At 43.6% G+C, this 12,383-nt stretch overlaps 1 protein-coding gene across 16 annotated transcripts in view; it reads left to right on the forward strand.

The window, feature by feature from the left end:
* The first annotated feature begins 5,272 nt into the window (after positions 1-5,272).
* marchf7 (membrane-associated ring finger (C3HC4) 7) overlaps positions 5,273-12,383 on the forward strand; it is a 51,413-nt gene continuing 44,302 nt past the window's right edge. For 11 of the 16 annotated variants that reach the window (XR_013499527.1, XR_013499525.1, XR_013499529.1 and 8 more), the window contains exon 1: positions 5,273-5,375. The gene's annotated coding sequence lies outside the window, so the exon portion shown is untranslated. Of the gene's footprint in view, positions 5,427-12,383 lie in introns of all 16 variants that reach the window. The other 5 variants (XR_013499528.1, XR_013499526.1, XM_078228308.1 and 2 more) reach the window with 3 other exon arrangements.

The raw sequence follows: 12,383 nt of genomic DNA on the forward strand, positions 1-12,383 counted from the left end.
GAACTATTGATAAGGCGGCAAGATAGGCATGTGCCTGTAAAAAGGAAAGATAGGAAAGGTAGGATTCGAGAGCCGTGGATAACCAGGGAAATTGAGGATCTGATTAAAATGAAAAGGGAGGCGTACGTTAAGTCCAGGCAACTGAAAACAGATGGAGCTCTGGAGGAATACAGAGAGAGTAGGAAAGATCTCAAACGGGGAGTTAGAAGGGCAAAAAGAGGGCACGAGATGTTCTTGGCAGGCAGGATTAAGGAGAATCCTAAGGCATTCTATTCATACGTTAGGAACAAAAGAGTTGTCAGGGAGAAAATCGGACCTCTCAGGGACAAAGGAGGGGAATTATGCTTAGAACCCAAGGGAATAGGGGAGATCCTAAATGAATACTTTGCATCGGTATTCACGAAGGAGAGGGGCGTGTTAACCGGGAGTGTCTCGGAGGGAGGTGTTGACCCGTTAGAGAAAATCTCCATTACGAGAGAGGAAGTGTTAGGTTTTTTAGGGAACATTAAAACTGACAAAGCCCCAGGGCCTGATGGCATCTATCCTCGACTGCTCAGGGAGACGAGAGAGGAAATTGCTGGGCCTCTGACGGAAATCTTTGTCGCTTCTTTGGACACAGGTGAGGTCCCTGAGGATTGGAGGATAGCGAATGTGGTCCCGTTGTTTAAGAAGGGTAGCAGGGATAACCCAGGAAATTATAGGCCGGTGAGCTTGACGTCCGTGGTAGGGAAGTTGTTGGAGAGGATTCTTAGAGACAGGATGTATGTGCATTTAGAACGGAACAATCTCATTAGTGACAGACAGCATGGTTTTGTAAGAGGGAGGTCGTGCCTTACAAATTTGGTGGAGTTTTTTGAGGAAGTGACAAAAACGGTTGATGAAGGAAGGGCCGTGGATGTCGTCTATATGGATTTCAGTAAGGCATTTGACAAAGTCCCACATGGCAGGTTGGTTAAGAAGGTTAAGGCTCATGGGATACAAGGAGAAGTGGCTCGATGGGTGGAGAACTGGCTTGGCCATAGGAGACAGAGGGTAGTGGTCGAAGGGTCTTTTTCCGGCTGGAGGTCTGTGACCAGTGGTGTTCCGCAGGGCTCTGTACTGGGACCTCTGCTATTTGTGATATATATAAATGATTTGGAAGAAGGTGTAACTGGTGTAATCAGCAAGTTTGCGGATGACACAAAGATGGCTGGAATTGCGGATAGCGAAGAGCATTGTCGGGCAATACAGCAGGATATAGATAGGCTGGAAAATTGGGCGGAGAGGTGGCAGATGGAATTTAATCCGGATAAATGCGAAGTGATGCATTTTGGAAGAAATAATGTAGGGAGGAGTTATGCAATAAATGGCAGAGTCATCAGGAGTATAGAAACACAGAGGGACCTAGGTGTGCAAGTCCACAAATCCTTGAAGGTGGCAACACAGGTGGAGAAGGTGGTGAAGAAGGCATATGGTATGCTTGCCTTTATAGGACGGGGTATAGAGTATAAAAGCTGGAGTCTGATGATGCAGCTGTATAGAACGCTGGTTAGGCCGCATTTGGAGTACTGCGTCCAGTTCTGGTCGCCGCACTACCAGAAGGACGTGGAGGCATTGGAGAGAGTGCAGAGAAGGTTTACCAGGATGTTGCCTGGTATGGAGGGTCTTAGCTATGAGGAGAGATTGGGTAGACTGGGGTTGTTCTCCTTGGAAAGACGGAGAATGAGGGGAGATCTAATAGAGGTATACAAGATTATGAAGGGTATAGATAGGGTGAACAGTGGGAAGCTTTTTCCCAGGTCGGAGGTGACGATCACGAGGGGTCACGGGCTCAAGCTGAGAGGGGCGAAGTATAACTCAGACATCAGAGGGACGTTTTTTACACAGAGGGTGGTGGGGGCCTGGAATGCGCTGCCAAGTAGGGTGGTGGAGGCAGGCACGCTGACATCGTTTAAGACTTACCTGGATAGTCACATGAGCAGCCTGGGAATGGAGGGATACAAACCATTGGTCTAGTTGGACCAAGGAGCGGCACAGGCTTGGAGGGCCGAAGGGCCTGTTTCCTGTGCTGTACTGTTCTTTGTTCTTTGCTTATATTTCCTAGTTTAATGTCATCTGCAAATTTGGATATTATGCTCTGTAATCCAAGTCATAAATAAAAATATCAATCATTATGGGGGCAATATGGTGGTGTACTTGAAGATTAAATGTCCTGATATGAGATGTATTGTAGCTTGAACTGGCACCCAAGAAAGGCACTACAGCACAATCCATATTGTCCTCATGCTGAGTTTCCAATTGAGAGAGGTCTGCAATGGGAAATCATCAACGGTGACTTATATTTATTTATATGGCACTGTTAACATGATAAAATGTCCAAAGGCACTTCACAAGAGCGTTACACAACAAAGTGTGACACCCAGCCACATAAGGTATTAGATGAGATAACAAAGAGGTTTTAAGGAGTGGCTTAAAGGAAGAAAGCGAGGTAGGGAGGCAGAGAGGTTAGAGAAGGTAATTCCAGAACTTGGGTTAAAACAACTAAAGGTGTGGCCACCAATAGCAGGGATACCAACTGTTCTGTATCGTGGATTATGCTGTAATTTAGCTAATTATCCTGAATTATGTACTATTTCTTACGGAATTCCATTTATCCCATATTTCATTGACAGTAACGACAAGACTATTTTGGAGTCTCTTCATCACTGCCTTGGTATCGTTGGTGCTTGCACATGCAGTGTGCTGCTATGGCATCAGCCCACTTGGCCACCACCCAGGAGCGGCAGGGGTGGCTGGGGGCAGTCAGGGAGACTTGACTCTCGGGCAAGATATCAAGCAACCGAATCTCGGGAGGGAATCAGGCAGGCCTGACTCTCAGTCTGGGTGTCAAGCGGCCTGAATCTCAGGTGGGGATCAGGGAGACCTGAGTCTCAGGTGGATAGTCCAGCAGCAGCCCCAATAAAGGATTTAGTTAGAGGGCCTGTTGTGTGTTTTGGGGGGTTTGTGGAGAGGGGCGAATGAGTATGTGGGGAGAGCAGAGTTTGGAATAGGTACCTGTGCACTTGTATGGTGGGAGCAATGTATGGTGTGTCGTATGAAGCAGCTCATGGAGCATTGGGGTGTGGAGGATGTAATCTGGAATTGAAGAATATATGCAATGCCGTGAAGGGGTCTAAAAAAGACTTCAGCCATAGTCTGTGTCCTGCTTAACACTTGTTTATTAGTCCTACATCTCAGCAGGTTGGAGTAACCATATTCTTCCGAGGCATGATTCCAACCTCTATTGAGAAAATCTAATGACTGACTGATGTCAGTCGTACATCATAATTTACATCATATAAGAACATAAGAAATAGGAGCAGGAGTAGGCCATCTAGCCCCTCGAGCCTGCCCCGCCATTCAATAAGATCATGGCTGATCTGAAGTGGATCAGTTCCACTTACCTGCCTGATCCCTATAGCCCCTAATTCCCTTACCAATCAGGAATCCATCTATCCATGATTTAAACATATTCAACGAGGTAGCCTCCACCACTTCAGTGGGCAGAGAATTCCAGAGATTCACCACCCTCTGAGAGAAGAAGTTCCTCCTCAACTCTGTCCTAAACTGACCCCCCTTTATTTTGAGGCTGTGCCCTCTAGTTCTAGTTTCCTTTCTAAGTGGAAAGAATCTCTCCACCTCTACCCTATCCAGCCCCTTCATTATCTTATAGGTCTCTATAAGATCCCCCCTCAGCCTGCTAAATTCCAACGAGTACAAACCCAATCTGCTCAGTCTCTCCTCATAATCAACACCCCTCATCTCTGGTATCAACCTGGTGAACCTTCTCTGCACTCCCTCCAAGGCCAATATATCCTTCCACAAATAAGAGGACCAATACTGCACACAGTATTCCAGCTGCGACCTCACCAATGCCCTGTACAGATGCAGCAATGATGTGGAGATGCCGGCGTTGGACTGGGGTAAACACAGTAAGAAGTTTAACAACACCAGGTTAAAGTCCAACAGGTTTATTTGGTAGCAAAAGCCACACAAGCTTTCGGAGCTCTTAGCCCCTTCTTCAGGTGAGTGGGAATTCTGTTCACAAACAGAGCTTATAAAGACACACACTCAATTTACATGAATAACGTTATTCATGTAAATTGAGTCTGTGTCTTTATAAGCTCTGTTTGTGAACAGAATTCCCACTCACCTGAAGAAGGGGCTAAGAGCTCCGAAAGCTTGTGTGGCTTTTGCTACCAAATAAACCTGTTGGACTTTAACCTGGTGTTGTTAAACTTCTTACAGATGCAGCAAGACATCTCTGCTTTTATATTCTATCCCCCTTGCGATATAGGCCAACCTCCCATTTGCCTTCTTGATCACCTGTTACACCTGCAGACTTATCATATATTAGCATATTCCATCTGTTAACCCTTTATACTAGTCACCCTGACCAATGGTGGAGCAAGTATAATGAGGAGCAAGAGACCAGAATTATAGGAGCACAGATACCTTGGAGGGTTGTAGGAGATTAGAGACAGAGAGGAAGAAGGATATATGGAGGGAATTCAAAAAGGTGAGGGCTGGGATCCAATGTACGTCAGTGAGCACAGAGGGGATAAAATAACAGGATTTTGTGCAAATTAAGACAGGGACAGCAGAGTTTTGGAATGATAAAGGCAAAATACCGCGGATGCTGGAATCTGAAACAAAAACGACCAATGCTGGAGAAACTCAGCAGTCCTGACAGCATCTGTGGAGAGAGAATAGATGTGGAGATGCCGGCGTTGGACTGGGGTAAACACAGTAAGAAGTCTAACAACACCAGGTTAAAGTCCAACAGGTTTATTTGGTAGCAAAAGCCACTAGCTTTCAGAACAGGCTGTTCCTTCGTCAGCTGGGTGGGCCTGACAAAGGAACAGCCTGTTCCAAAAGCTGGTGGCTTTTGCTACCAAATGAACCTGTTGGACTTTAACCTGGTGTTGTTAGACTTCTTACAGAGAGAATAGAGCCAATGTTTCAAGTCTGGGTGACCTTTCCTCAGGGCCGAAGGGTTTTGGATGACCTCGGTGTGTGGGGGAGACTGACCAGGAGTTCAAAAATCACGGCTTTAAATATTGAATTGTGAAAATATGAATTTACCAACTTCTATGCTGCGACCCGAGAGTGTGAATAACACAAACCAGTGTTTGCTCAGGGCATCCAGGATGGAGACAGAAACATCTCAGATGCCCGGTCCGCCCTGAGAGCAATGACCCCGCCTCTCCAGGCCGCCCCACCTCCCGTGACCTCAGAATGGCCGCTGCCGGAACTGACGCGTGATCTGCTTCCTGTTGCACTGACCAGCCGCCCGCCCACATAAAGACGCCATTACAAGTGGTCGCTGCTATGTTCAGTTAGTGTTGAAAAAAAAGGTGAAAGAATCGTGTTCTCTTTAAACGTCCGTCCGTGCGCGTTCCGGTGGTGTAAGTGTCTGCTCAGTGGCTTGTGTTTCCTTTCAGAAGTGTTTGAACATTTTAAAAGTTTTTTTAAAGCACCTTTGGCGTTGTCGGATCCCAGACAGACAGAGAGAGAGATGCAATGTTGGGTTTGGGCCTACAGCAGGGTAGGAAGTAGCAGAGCAATAACTGCTGGGATGTTGTTCTATGAATTATACTAAAACAGGCTTGTGATTTATACAATGAAAACGTGAAGAGCTCTTATTTGATATTATACCTGCGGAACTACTTGCACTCGTAAGTTTCAACGATGTACAAATACATATAAACATTTTGATCTAATCTTAACTACCATTAGTAGTTTCGTAATAGTGCAATACGTCACAGCCGAAGTATGATTTTTTTTTTGAATTTGGAACAAATCTGACACTTAATGATTGATTTTACTGATCTGAGAGAAACTTGTTAATTCATGGTAACATTGACAAATAAGGACAATTAAGGCACAATCTGGTGCTTATGTTTTTGTTTGGGCTATTTCAGTTTAAAATGCTGATTATTAGTGGAAAAAGTCTGAGAAACTTGACGTCTGAGGGGTGGGGGAGGGGGCTGAATGCTATTGGTGTTAAAGCTCCAAAATGTCTGAGGCATATGTGCACGGTTGAAGTGAATTGTGCAGGATGCCATAGTGGTGGTGGTGGTTTTGTTGTGTAAGGTTTTTGCTGCAAGTATGCAAAGTAGGCAGATCATAGTGTGCAATACTAATTTGACATCAGTGGTGCCTTTTTGGAGATCATTGTCTCATCTAATACTATCTAAACCTAGCACGGCTGAATGTGGGTTATCTGACAGCAAGAGTCTCACCCCCATGCTCCCATTGACTAGTGTTACTTACAGGGACCATCAACTATTTGCAACATTGCTTCAAATTGTAAGTATTTACTTTCTCTAGTGGTTTAAAGTGAAGTCTACACGGAGTGATGTGTTATTGCTGAATTCAAGGCTTACACACGAGCAAGTTGCTCAGACATAAATGCATTAAATATGCACTGCCCTTGAAATATAGCATGACCATGCAGACAAGATGCTGAAAGAGGAAGGGGTGGGGGGGCACCTCATCAGGAGGCCATATCTGCCCAAAGTCCTCAAGGATCAATTCTCCATCCAAAACCTTGATGAAGAACAATGTACAAGATGCCTGAACTTCAATAAGGATGACTTCACTGGAATCTGCCACCTTGCTGTGGTGTCAACTGTAACCTCAGAGCAGGACAATGACTGTGGCAATGAACCTTTGTGTTGGCTCCTTCTAGGTTAGGCCTGGAGATATTGGCAACACTTTTGTAGTCTGCTGTTTGAGGGAGGTCACTGTTGCTCTCTTTGTTGAATAACTATATTTCATTCTCGAGAGAGAGAGAGAGAGGGGAACAAACACTTGGTGCAGGATGACATTGACTGCACCAGCATTGCTTCCCGGATGCCACATGTCATCTCTTCCTTACACCAGAAACAAAAAGAATTACACTCCTTCTTCATTCCACTTATGCAGGTCACTGCTCAGTACCCTGGCTATCTTCATTCTATTGTGTTGTGTTCTACTGTTGCATTTGAAGCATCATGGTGAACCAGAGGGTGGTTACTAGATGGCGAGAGCTAATTTCACCCAACATGGCAGATAACTTCAGTATACAACCCATGTACTTGTACATCGTACATACAAAGTAACTGAGCAAGCTATTGTGTGCTAGAGCAATACTTCAGTGGCTGGACCACTTTAGAAGGGCTCTGCAGTGTGGACGCCCAGTTTGTGGTAGTTTGCAATTATGAGGGAGCAGTGCCTGACATCAGCTACATGCTTAGCAGCTTTGGCATAGGAGTAAGAAGGGGGGGGGAAATCAGATAAGCTGGACAGTCCCTTTCTGGCAAACCACCCATGGAGGTCCCAGAGTCCATCCCCAGCTACACCAATTCCCCATTTACAAATGGCCTCACATTTTTTCTCTGCCACAGACCAACACTCTGTCTGCATGGCCACGGTGCAAAAATAAAAGCCATTTCAAGACGCACTTATAAATTTATGCCATATTGCAACTCACCTTTGTACATTCCCTTGATGCATGTCTTCCACAACACAAGGGCAGCAGTAGGTTATTTAGCCCCTCAAGCCTGCTTCACCCTTCAATAAGATCGTGGCTGATCCGATTGTAGCCTTAACTCCATTTTCCTGTTTGTCGCTAAAACCTTTGACTCCCTCATAATTTAACAATCTGTCTAACTGGGGCATGAATATATTGAATGATCTCACCACCACTACTCTTCAGGTAGTGACCTTAAAGAGATGAAATTCCTTCCCATCTCCATTTTAAATGGGAGATGCCTTACTTTGAAATTCTGCCCCTAGATTCCCCCATGAGGGGAAGTCATACACTCAATATCTATCCTGTCAAGCTCTCTCAGAAGCTCTCGTGTTTCAATTAGGAGACCAAAACCATATGCATTTGCACAGTGCTACCCCAGTGGCTAGTGGAAGACTTTCAGAAGACTGCAGATGGCCTTCAGGGATGACCTATCAGAGCAGCCCTGGGCCTAGAAGCTGTGAGTGAAACCATTTCTGCATGGATGGCAGCAGTCTGGATGGGCTGGGGCAGGTAACAGCAAAGGCACTGGTGGAGTAGCAGGAGTTTGAGAACAAATGCTGCCTTTGAAAAGATAACAGATTTGTGCTTTAAAGTGCTACTGCTACTCTTGAATCCTGGCATTTACTGTCTGCTTCAACTGCCTTTTGACTGTGTGCATAGTGCCTCCTAGCCCCAGATGAAACCAGAATATTTTTCTTCTATTTCCATCACCTCTGTCAAAGTTTTCAGTGCAGTGTCTGAAAACATTGGATCCTGCACTCTCCCATATAGTGCCATTCATCAGTGTTTTCCAGATCAGAAGCAGCATGATTGCCTGCACCTTCTGCAGCTATAGTGCATCTCCCCTGTAAGTGATGCTGGACATGCACTATATCCCCCCCATGCTCAATGTCTTACCTTTGTAATTGCCTTTATTTAAATTTATGAAGGCAGTTGGCTAAAGTGAACATGGAAAATAGATTAAAAAGCAAGATGGTAAGCTCCAAGTAGTAGCCATTTAAGGAGCTACTTCACAATTTTCAGCAAAGATCCTTTCTATTGAAAAAGGTTCTACCAGAAAGATGAGCCATTTGCAGTTAACTAAGGAAGTTAAGGATGGTAGCAAATTGAAACAAAATTCACAAATGAATGGTAAACTGGAAAATTTAGAAATCAAAGGATAACTAACAAAATAAGGAAGGAAAGAGAGTAAACCAGCAAAAAAACAAAACAGGCAACAAGGGTTTCTACAAGAATATTAACGAGGAAGAGAATGATTAAAGTAAATGTTGGTCTCTTACAGGATAAGACTAGGGAATTAATTATGAAAACAAATAACAGACTTTGAACAAATATTTTGTGCATCTTCATGGCAGAAGGCACTAAAAGCGTTCCAATAATAGAAAACTGAGTCAATAAAGAGGAACACATTATCACTAGAGAATGAAGCGCTAGGCAACTAATGCGACTAAAGGTTGACAAATTGCCTGGCCCTGATGGCTTGCATCCCACAGTCTTAAAATAAATGACTGGAGAGGTAGTGGAAGCATTGGTTGTAATCTTGCAAAATTCTTAGATGCTGGAAAGGATTGGAAAACCCCTTTTCCAGAAGGGAGGGAAGCAGGAAACTGTAGGCCTGATGGCCTATCATGTGAAATTGGAGAGAAAATGCTGCAATAAGGAAATAGGACATTTAGAAAATCTTAATAGTCAGGCTGATGAATCGTGGTAGCACAGTGGTTAGCACTGCTGCCTCATAGCACTATGGACCGGGGTTCAATTCCAGCCTCGGGTCACTATTTGTGTGGCGTTTGCATGTTTGCCCCATGTCTGCTTGGATTTCCTCCCACTTTCCAAAGATGTGCGAGTTAGGTTGATTGGCCATGCTAAATTGACCTTGAGTGTCAGGGGGTCTAGCTAGGGTAAATGCATGGGGTTATGGGGATGGGCCTGGATGGGGTTGTGGTTGGTGCAGACTCGATGGGCCAAATGGCCTCTTTCGGCACTAGGATTCTGTTTGACAAATTTGTTAGCATCTTTGGTGGATGTGATACATGAGTGAATAAAGGGGAACCAGTAGATATTATATATTTGGATTTCAAAAGACATTTAATACGATGCATATAAAAGGTTAGTGCACAAGTTTAAGAGCTCATGGTGATGTATTAACATGGATAGAGCATTGGCTAACTGACAGAAAACAGGTTTGGGATAAATGGATCATTCTCAGGATGACAAACTGTAACTATGGGAATGCCACAGGGAATATTACTGGGACTGTAACTATTTATAATCCATATTAATGACTTGGATGAAAAAACAGACTGTGCCATCAGCAAATTTGGCTACAAAACAGACTGGTGGGGCAGGTCAGTTGAGAACATTGAGTCTGCAGAAGGATGTCGCCAGGTCAAGTGAGTGGGAAAAATTTGGCAGATGGCATATAGTGGAAAATCTGAGGTAATCTACTTTTTGATTTGGAATAGCAAAATATTAAATTGGAAAGACTACAGAATGTTGTGGCACAGCTGTATCTTGGGGGTCCTTGTACATAAAACACACAATTGGTGTGCAGGTACAGCAAGTAACTTAGAAGGCAAAAGGAATGTTGGCCTTTATTGCAAGAGGTACGGGTATAAAAGTAAGGAAGTCTTGCTGGAACTATACAGGGCATTGGTGAGACACATCTGGAATACTGTACAATTTTGATCTCCTTGAATAAGGAAGTATATACTTGCCTTGGAAGCAGTTCACAGAAGGTTTGTTAGGTTGGTTCCTGCGATGATGGGCTTGGCGGTTGTACTCATTGGACTTTAGAAGAATGAGATGTCATCTTTTAGAAACATATATAAGATACTGAACAGGCTTGATGCTGAGAGGAAGTTTCCCCTTGCATGTGTGGTGGTGATGGGGAGAAGAAGAATCTAGAATTAAGGGCACAGTTTCTGAATAAGTGGTTATGACAAATGTTGAGAATTTTATTTTACCTGAGGGAGCTGTGGAAGATGAGATAGACAAGTTCTTGGAACTACACAGGAATTGAGAGGAACAGACAAGAAAGAAAAATGAGTAATCTTGGCATCGTCCGATTTGCAAACAGGAAGCTGGCTATTTGAACTTCTCAATTGAAGCAAGTTGTTTTTGTACACTTCCCTGGGCCTTTCATCACTTCCCTTCACATTTTATGCTGAGTTAAATTTCAGTTATCATCTTTAGATTAAACATCCATCATAGAGAGGAAAATTTAGGCAAGCAGCTTGCTTCCTGCTGCTAATGCTTGTCTTTTTTTCCCCCTGCCCCACTCTGCTTGTGGACAACACTTCTATTTTTCTAACCAATATATAAGTTAGACCAAAGAATAGTTGACCTGCCTATGTTTGCCCAACTGCAACCACTCGGAGAGAGTTCACAAACTTGAAGCATTTTTGAGACATCCTGAGGATGTGGTAATCAACTACATATTATAAATTTATTTGTTTACTGAATATTGAAAAGTGACCTGATGAGTAATCTAATTTGTCCATCTGTTCAGTGGTATACTGATAGATTAATTTTTCACTGTGGTTTCATAGCACATCTCATGAAGAGACATTGTCCCCATGATATGGGAACTTTTATACAATCTGCCCTTTAGCAATTTGTATAGAGTTAACAATCCCCTATTCCATATGCATCTAGTTCCAACAAAAATGATTTATTAGATTTTAAAACCAATACTTGTACTTTCATTTGTAATGAAGCTCATTGGTACGCATTTGCATTGGGGAATGTAAATACAAGTCTCACTTGCACGTACCCTTCAACTATGAATCTGAATCACCGTATAGCAATATCCAATAAACACTTTCATTTATTGATCACATTTAATATCGGAAAGTTCTGTATAGGAGTGTAATCAGACCCAAAATAGAGAAATTGGTGGTTAGAAGTAGATCTTAAGAGGGGCTGAAAGAGTGAGGTGGAGAGGCAGAGGTTTGTGGGAGGTCATTCCAGAGTTTTGAAGGATTTGAAGTACAAGGGGGAAAATTTTAAATTCTCCTGATTGGTGGACTGGGAGCACAGGGTTGAAGAATGATTAGGATGTGGTGCCACTTAAGATATGGAGAGCAGAATTTTCTTTAAGCACTAGCTCATAAGATAGGCTTTCCAGAAGAACACAGGGATAATTGAGTCTGGAAAGAACAAAAGCACAGATAAAGGTTTCAATAGCAGGTGGGTTGAAATAGACTCTTGGATGATGTTGGAGGTGGAAGGAGGCTTTTTTTTGTGATTGTGGGGGGTGGTGGATATTGACTCAGAAGTTCAGCTCACTGTTAAATAAGGCACTGAGGATTGCAAATAGCCTGGTTCAGTCTGAAATAAAAAAACAGAAGATGCTACACATGGCTAACAGGCCTGCCAGCATCTGTGGAGAGAAAAATAGAGTTAACATTTCACTTCAGTTAGCTTTCATCAGAACCTAATGAGGGAATAATAGTTTGTGGCTGTGCCCAAAAACAAAGGATTTCACTTTCTCTGTTTTAATTGTATGAAATTGTGGGTTATCCAGGACTGAGCTGTCTACCCAAACCAAGGCAGGCTAAGGTGAGGTGCGGCTGCATGTCATCAGTATACATATGGCACCCAATATCATATCTTTCAATGATGCTGCTGACTGGCAGTATGCAAGTAAGAAGTTGGTGGGGAGCGGGACAACAAGAAGATACCTTAAGGCAATGCTGTGAAGGGGTGGGAAGAAAAGCCATTGGAGGAGATTCAAATGTGGGGAAAGAAGTTGGGACTATCTTTGGTTTCCAGAATTGTATTCAAGCAGTTGGTACTTTTGGTAGAGGGCTGCGCTTGTGATCAAGCCAGATCTGGCAATGAA

This window comes from Mustelus asterias, chromosome 14, assembly GCF_964213995.1.
Source record: "Mustelus asterias chromosome 14, sMusAst1.hap1.1, whole genome shotgun sequence".
NCBI classification, from domain to species: Eukaryota; Metazoa; Chordata; class Chondrichthyes; order Carcharhiniformes; family Triakidae; genus Mustelus; species Mustelus asterias.